The sequence below is a fragment of the Bufo gargarizans genome, chromosome 3 (assembly GCF_014858855.1).
Source record: "Bufo gargarizans isolate SCDJY-AF-19 chromosome 3, ASM1485885v1, whole genome shotgun sequence".
Lineage (NCBI taxonomy): Eukaryota > Metazoa > Chordata > Amphibia > Anura > Bufonidae > Bufo > Bufo gargarizans.
Genome location: NC_058082.1, coordinates 194,748,049 through 194,756,929, shown reverse-complemented (window position 1 = coordinate 194,756,929; position 8,881 = coordinate 194,748,049). Strand labels below are relative to the sequence as shown.

At 49.6% G+C, this 8,881-nt stretch overlaps 1 long non-coding RNA gene across 1 annotated transcript; it reads right to left on the bottom strand.

Annotated features, from left to right (window-relative positions):
• Positions 1-3,906: 3,906 nt before the first annotated feature.
• Positions 3,907-8,640, bottom strand: LOC122932923. The gene is made up of 3 exons (XR_006388355.1): positions 8,472-8,640; positions 5,723-5,842; positions 3,907-4,791 (listed from the first exon to the last, which is right to left on the bottom strand). It is a non-coding gene; the product is annotated as an uncharacterized LOC122932923 (long non-coding RNA).
• Between the last annotated feature and the right edge of the window lie 241 nt (positions 8,641-8,881).

Sequence of the window (8,881 nt, the reverse complement as noted above, 5' to 3'; positions counted from 1 at the left end):
TTACCTAAGTGTTGCATGGCATCCCAAGCCAGTGCTCCAGCTTCTGATCGAATGGCTAGATTAGCTGCTTTCTTCACAGTTTCTCCATCTCAGCCACAGAAACTTGTTATTTATTATCGTACATCTAATGGATCTATTAACCCTCACAAGGCATGACAAGATCTATGGCATAAATGCCATCATATGTCAACCACAGGGTCATAACATAAAAGTGAGAGCCATGGTGCCTTTATGAGAACCCCCAGCCATGATGCCCCCATGAATGCCAACTGTATTGTCTCTAACTTATACCAGCCAAAAACACCCCTCATGATTACCAGCCATAGGGCCACAATAAACACCAATCACAAGACCCCTATTAGTGCTTTCCATAATTGCTAGTGTTTACTATAGTGTCCATCCACCCAGGAGTACAAGCCACGGTAACCCCATGGAAACCAGGTCATAATATAGTTGCCTGCTCTTTGTTCTCATGATCTTCAGTCACTGAAATTCTGGGAGTTACACCCTAGTAGTCAGCACACATGAGGGTGCTCATAGGTTCCCAATCATGCACTGAGCTCTGTGAGAGTGCTGGCTCTTCACTCTCTGTATGAGACGGATGGGTCAGTCTTTTGACAGATCGATGCACTTCCTTATTGTGATGTACTTCTTTATACAGGGAAAGTAGGTGGATGCCTATCCTCCATACTTCCTTTCCAGATCTGGGACCTCCACACTAACGTCCTCATTCCAAGGTCTCTGTTTTTTTTAGGGTAATCCACTCTAGACAGATTTACACACTGACTTTCACTGATTGCTAGAACAAAGAGACCACTGCTTGGTCAGAAGCGTAGCCAAGGACTACTTTCTTCTAGGAAATGTTAGGTTGTACAGTACATGGAGACATATCATAAATCCCTTGACTGTCCTCACTGTACTTCTTCAATGACTTAAAAATCTCTGCATAATCCATTGCCTGACTTAATAGTGTGTCGTTTGGTATCCATAGAACATTCTTTTGTCTTCATGGTATTGCTTTGCCAGGAAATGACTTATGAATAATTGGTCTTCCCAGATATATTTTGGAAGACATATTTATACTTCATTCCATTCAAAATTACAATGGAGCTTCCAGATCCAACCTGGGTAGAAAACTATACTTTACTCCCCTCCCCCCGGCCCAAGATACTATCTCAAATATACTCTAAAATAACTTTAGATCTCTCTCATACCCGACCCTACTTTCTTCGAATTTGGGAAAAAGAACTTCGGGTATCCTTGTCTGATGAGGATGTCAACTTTATTCTTAGACACTCACATGGTTTTTCCAAGTGTATTCGCCTACAGGAAAATTCATACAAGATTATTTCAAGATGGTATAGAACCCTTAGCTTTCTTTACAGCATTAGACTTGCACCCACTGATGAATGCTGGAGGTGTATGGCGGAATCAGGAACTATGTCTCACATTTGGTGGCTATGCGACAAAATCAAAGTGTTTTGGAAGAGTGTTGAAGATACTATCAATAAAATTTGTAAGAAACCCTTAATCCTCACACCGGAACTGGTTTTGCTGTGGAAACCACAGAAGGATTTTAAGCCTAAAGTCAATTGCCTAATTACACAGTTGATTGCAGCTGCAAAATATATCATACCTACCAAATGGAGAGATGTAGAACCCCCTACCCTAAAGGAGTGGATAGATAGAGTCCACCAAGTCTGTCTTATGGAAGAATTGGTGGGTTGGGATAGGGGATGCAGAAAAACCTTTCTAGCAACATGGCAACCTTGGCTAGACTTTTATAAAGAGGAAACACAAACCTAATAGTGTACCAAACTTACAATGACTCAGGTTCATGATATTTCTTTGTATACCTGTATGTTTATTTTTCATTCTTTCTTTTCTTTTTAAAATCTACCTATGTACTGTGAGGCAGTGACATGCCTCATGGTTGTTAGGGGAGATACATGGCAGGATTTGCTGTGTCTTCCCCCAGAATCGCCAGGTCTGAAGAAAGACCAGGTGCAGTAATCACCTGGGGATAAAGGAATCCTCAGAGTGAGAGGGGGTGGGGACTTGCACACAGAAGGCTGGAGTGGCTCTGTGTGGTCTGAGCCAGGAGGGCTCAGAGACCCCTATCCCCAAGGAGACATTGTTGTGGGAGCAGCCTGGTGGCTGCTGGAGGTTGGGCTGGGAAAGCCGCATCTCATCACGGGTGTGAACTGTGTTACGCTTTAGGTGAGTCAGGGAAACCTATGTGTTTAGATAGGGCCCTGACGGGCAAGGTATTTTATTTTGGCTTTGTGTGTTTTTCTTTATGCCGTGTGCCACAATAAAGCACAGTTTGGCCCCTAAATCCTGGTGTCTGTGAAGAAGCGTGTGTTTGCAACCCCTGGAAAAGAGCTAATCCCCTACAGTACCTATACTAGCACCCATGATATGAAACGTGTCTAATTATTGACTCATTATAAGATGGCCCATACTTGTCAAACAATAATCATCCATAACTTCTTCTCTAGCACACCCTTACAGAGAATAATAGATATATTAAAGCTTTCTAAATAGGAAGGTCTTAGTGGATATATGATGACCCATGTTCCTGTTCTACTTTGTTTTCATCTATAATTCCTTTATTTTCACAGTGCATGTTCCTTTTGGTAACCCCCCAAGAGGCATCCATTATAAAATGCGATCCTGTTTAAGGCACCCTCATGCTATATACAATATCACTATAACTGTAATAGGTTTATGTGTATGGACCTGAACTTTCACATTCGCAGGAACAGACTTTTTAAGTACGCATTACCTGTAATTGAAACTTGTGCCTTAATATGAGATGCCGAAAATACTCTTTTGTATTATCCTCTATAAAACTGACCAAAAGTATATGTATCAATGTTACGTTAAGTACCAATGTTACTTTTACTATGAAAATTCTTGAAAAATAAAGAATTTACAAAAAAATAAAAAATTACAATGGAGCGATTATTATGTTTTGGGCACTTTGTGACTTAGGGAGGTAAGACCTTTCCAGACCCTTCACACCACCCACCATCCCCATTAACACACGTAGACCGTAATTGTTGGTGTAAAGGCCATAGCAGCCGTTTATTAAACAGCCAAAATACTCCACCATCATTTTAAATTATACATTAATAAATATCAACCAATAAATACAAACATGTAAATACACTGTAATAATAACATTCACTTATTGGAAGGATCCTAGAAGGCAACCCTAGCAAGCTGCGATCTTCACTCCACACATCTCCATCCTTACCCTCGGCCGCACTCGCCGACCCAAGGGCACCAAATCCTCCAGAACCATATATTCCTCTACCCCTGTAGGCCTTCCAGCCCAACAGGAGCCCCCAGCTTTCAGCTTACCGAACCACATAGATGCACGTTCCAACGTGTCATGCACCTACTAAACATAGTATTGCCTTCCAGGACCCCCCTGTTAACCAGCCCCTCTGCTATGACATAATAAAACAAAATACAAATAAAGGGCGGGAGGGTGGGCAACTTCTCCGGAACTATGATGGCCTCTGGTGCCGCCCCCCTTACCACCCTGCATATAAACAGCCCGCGAAACTGCAGCACCGCCCCCCCTGCACGTCCCCAGCAACACTCCACCCACCCACTAGATTAACCCCATCCTGGTCTTCCGCTTCCCCCCTCAGTCAGTTCTCACTGCGCTACGTCTGCTCCCCGCTCCGTTGTCCCGATGACTTAGGGAGGTAAGACCTTTCCAGACCCTTCACACCACCCACCATCCCCATTAACACACGTAGACCGTAATTGTTGGTGTAAAGGCCATAGCAGCCGTTTATTAAACAGCCAAAATACTCCACCATCATTTTAAATTATACATTAATAAATATCAACCAATAAATACAAACATGTAAATACACTGTAATAATAACATTCACTTATTGGAAGGATCCTAGAAGGCAACCCTAGCAAGCTGCGATCTTCACTCCACACATCTCCATCCTTACCCTCGGCCGCACTCGCCGACCCAAGGGCACCAAATCCTCCAGAACCATATATTCCTCTACCCCTGTAGGCCTTCCAGCCCAACAGGAGCCCCCAGCTTTCAGCTTACCGAACCACATAGATGCACGTTCCAACGTGTCATGCACCTACTAAACATAGTATTGCCTTCCAGGACCCCCCTGTTAACCAGCCACAGACGCACATCGGGGACACCTCACCTATGGGCGTCCCGCCACACCCTGAATGCTGTTTCCAAACCATCCTGCAGCCCTAGTGCCCACAAATCAATGCCAATCTCATTCAAATGCACCCCGTCCGACCTAAGGAACTGAGGCGACGCCACCTCCAACTCCCTATGTCGAACCACAAAACCACCTTGCCTCCGCACAAAACGCCCCACCTCCTTATTCAACTTCGCCCTAGCCTTGTTGATCCGGTCCACCGACCTCGCAAAACGCCACAAACTCCTGGCTACCACCTCCGACCACACTACCAACAAATCCGGGAATTCCTCCATTAGACGTAACAAATCCAGCTTGATGTCCCTGATCACATCCCTCGAGCGGCGAACGCCCAAGTCATTCCCGCCCACGTGCAAAACCACAATATCCGGGCACCTATCCAATGAGACAAAAGCATGAAATTCAGGCAACACGCGGCCCCACAACATACCCCGCACACCAATCCACCGGACCTGCAACTCATCCGGCTGGAAACCCAACTGCCGACCACTTCTCCTCACATCCGCTCTCAACGCTCCCCAGTACACATAAGAATGGCCAAAAATCCATGCCAAACAGGAACGCAAACCTGCAAAAAACGAAGGAAAAAACGGTTACCCCACATGAAGAAAACAAACATTACAACCCAGCTCGCTCCCTCCACCAACCTCACAACAAATGAGGCCGAATATATGAACGAAAACACGCAGACTCCCACCGGCCAATCCGCATAATAGCATCCTCACCCAAACCCCATCTAGCAGCCTCCGTCGCCGCACCAATGCGAAAAGAATGAGACGCAAACTCACTCGCCACCAAACCCGCCGCTGTCAAACATTTACGAAAAACTGCCACAAACTGATAACGGGACAAGGCCGAGCCATCCCGATGTACCAGCAATCCCGCTCCTCCAAGCGGTCGACGGGCCACATACTCCTCCAAACAGCGAACTGGGCACACCACTGATCCAGACAAAGGTCGCAACAAAATGCACACCCCCTTACCCACCTGATCCGTCTTGGACCTGCGTAACACACACCGCAAACCCTCTGCACCAAAGCTCACATCCTCCCGTAATAAACCTCCTCCACGCACCCGACTGACCGCTACCAGCTCTGAAACCCGGAACGCCCCAAAGAAAGCCAAGGAAAAAGCTGCCCGAAACAAACACACCTCATACCCTGACTCGCACACACTCCCCACCTTATCCCATAACAACTGCAGAACCTGAAAAGACACCAGACGCCGGGAATCCTTCTTCACCACACTGCGACGATACCCTTTTAAGGCTTGCCTCACCAAAAAACTCCGAGACACATCCGCCAAACCCCGCATTCGTAACCAAAAAGCCACCGCTGCAACCCTCTTAGTAGCAACAGAAAAAGACAGACCATCGCTAAACGACCGACCTACGAAATAAACTAGCAATGAATGAAAGTCTCCAACCCCCTTACAGCCCCCTACCTGCTCAATCAAACGCTCCCAGTGCGACCACACAGCAGAATAAGCCAACCACGTACCGCTACTCACGGACCGCCGAACCAGATCTAATGAGACCCCAAGGCCACGCTCCAGAGCCACTGCGGACACAGCAGACCCGACACCTCCGCTCCCGGCACCAAACTGCGAAAACGATCCCACTGGAAACAAGAAAGAGCGTCAGCAATAGAATTATCAACCCCAGGTACATGAACCGCCACAAAACACGCATTTAACTTTAAACCGTTCAAAACCAAATGACGAAGCAACCGCACCACCGGGGGCGAATTCGCTGACTGACTATTCACCGCCTGCACCACCCCCAAATTGTCACAACAAAAACGTACCCTCTTATTTCTCAACAAATCCCCCCACAACTCAGTAGCCAAAACAATAGGGAACAACTCCAATAAGGCCAAATTCCCCAGCAAACCAGCCACCCTCCATTCTACCGGCAACACACCTGCGCTCCATTGACCCTGACAAAAAGCCCCGTAACCACATGAACCTGACGCATCCGTAAACAACTCCAAATCAACATTACAAATGAGCGCCTCCATCCATACCGACCGACCGTTATAGTCCCTCAAAAAACGCTCCCACACTTCCAAATCCGCATGCACCTCAGCAGACAACCGCACAAAATGAAACGGGGCCTTCACTCCCACCGTGGCCATAGCCAAACGTCTACAGAAAACCCTACCCATAGGTAAAATCCTACAGGCAAAATTTAACTTCCCCAAACGGACTGCACCCGTCTAAGCTGCACCTTCTTCGCCATCCGCAACAAGCCCACTTCACCACGCAAATCCTCCACCTTATCCAAAGGCAACCGACACTCCATGGCTACACTATCAATCTCAATCCCCAAAAACTTCATTGTTGTAGACGGGCCTTCTGTCTTCTCCCGTGCCAAAGGTACCCCAAAACTAGCGGACACTCGCTCCATGGTGTGCAACAACACAGAACACACCCTTGACCCAGCCGGCCCTAAAAACAAAAAATCATCTAGGTAATGCAAAACAGAACTCCAACCCGCCTCCTGCCGCACAACCCATTCCAGAAAGGAACTAAACGTTTCAAACAGTGAACATGAGATAGCACATCCCATAGGCAAACAACAATCCACAAAAAACTGCCCCTCCCATTTAAAACCCAACAAACGAAAACTATCCGGATGAATTGGCAACAAGCGAAAAGCAGCCTCAATATCCGTCTTAGCTAACAACGCACCCTGCCCAAAAAGACGGACCCACCTCACCGCCTCATCAAATGACGTGTACGAAACCGAGCATAACTCATCATCAATGCCGTCGTTGACAGAACACCCCGCCGGGTAAGACAAATTATGAATTAGCCGAAATTTGTTAGGCTCCTTCTTCGGGACCAACCCCAAAGGAGAAACCCACAAATCCGGCAACGGACACTCGCTAAAGGGGCCTACCACCCTCCCAGCTGCCACTTCCTTCGCAATTTTTTCCGAAACCACCTCCGGCCGCATCAACGCCGATGACAAATTACGCCCCGCTATTCCCGATCCAACTGCCGAACACGGAATCCTAAAACCATCCCTAAACCCAGCCAGCAATAAAGCCGCCGCTTCCCTATTTGGATATTTCTCTAGAAACGGCTCCATCACGTCCACCCTCACCGGGGTCACCCCTCTTCTGCGCAACCTCAAAACCCCTTCCCCTTCCCCGCTTGAAACACCGCGTAAAGCTATGGGCACCTCCACAGCCTGAGCACTCATGCTTGAAGCGACAATCGGACAGGTATTTACAGTGACCCTCGTTGAACTGCCAACAACAACCTTTTCTGACCCCCCCCAGCTGACTCTGACGCCGAGGGACCCCCGGCCGCCCCACGAAAGGGCTGACTCACACCCTTTGGGGCCGTCATCAAACGCATCCACAGACCTATATCCTTATGGTCCCAACGAATACTAGGCCTGACCGCCTTCCTCTGGCGAAACTGCTCATCATACCTGAGCCACGCCACCCCACCATACGTCCGGTTCGCTTCAGTCCCACCAAAACCCAGCTCCACAGAAGTCCCTCTGTGAGCCGCATCCGACCTCCTCACATTCCTGCATTCCACCGGCTGCACTGAGGGCGGAGCCAAGCCCATTCCCCCAGCCAGCGCACTCCGCTGAACATCTCCGCCCGGCACCGCAAGGGCACCAGCAGGTGGCGACATCCTAGATCCACTACGCCGCTGCGCACCTGACCCCCGCCGCCGGCCAGCAGACCGAGACCGCAGGGCTGCCCTCTGACTCCCAGACGGATCTCCCGCCGCAGCACCAATGCCAGCTGACCGAGCCGCCTCCAGCTCCGGACTCTGCGCTGCCTCCCTACACCTCCTGCGATCAGCCGCCGCTGCCCGATCCTCACCTGGGGTAAGTGAGACCGCGTCACAGAGGCCACCGACACCGCCAGCCACTCGAGACCTGAGGCCCCGTCCGCCTGCCCGCGCCTCACACAGCTCCACCTCACCGCGCCGCGCACTCCTAGCCGACCTAGCTGCATCCTGACCTCGTCCCCTCCGAACCTCCGACGCATTCGCGCAACGCTGCGCCGAACTCCTACCGCTGCGCCGGCACACAGGAACATCAGCCGCCCCCTCCGGGGCAAAGGAAGGGTTAACAGGGGGACTCCCAAGCCTGCGCCTTAACAGGGGAGTCACATCCGGACTCAAACGCTCCGGAGGGACAGATCTCCTAGCCCTCGCTCTTCCTGCCACCGCCACCGGAGGAACAGCCGGGGCTCCCACCGCCGCCTGCAGACTACTCACCAGCCAGTCGGAGCCATGCTGCTCCGCTGCTGCGCGCTCCGCCGCCAATAACTCTTCGAGCGCCGACATGCCTTATCACTTCACCTACGCCTACAGCAACCAACTACACCGCAACTTCTCCCAACTTCTCCGGAACTATGATGGCCTCTGGTGCCGCCCCCCTTACCACCCTGCATATAAACAGCCCGCGAAACTGCAGCACCGCCCCCCCTGCACGTCCCCAGCAACACTCCACCCACCCACTAGATTAACCCCATCCTGGTCTTCCGCTTCCCCCCTCAGTCAGTTCTCACTGCGCTACGTCTGCGCCCTGCTCCGTTGTCCCGATTTGTGGAAAAGGGCATTCATTTCATAAAGTAAGCCAACCACTAGGTGTAAAGTTAGACAAGAATTTGTAACTCCTAGCAAGA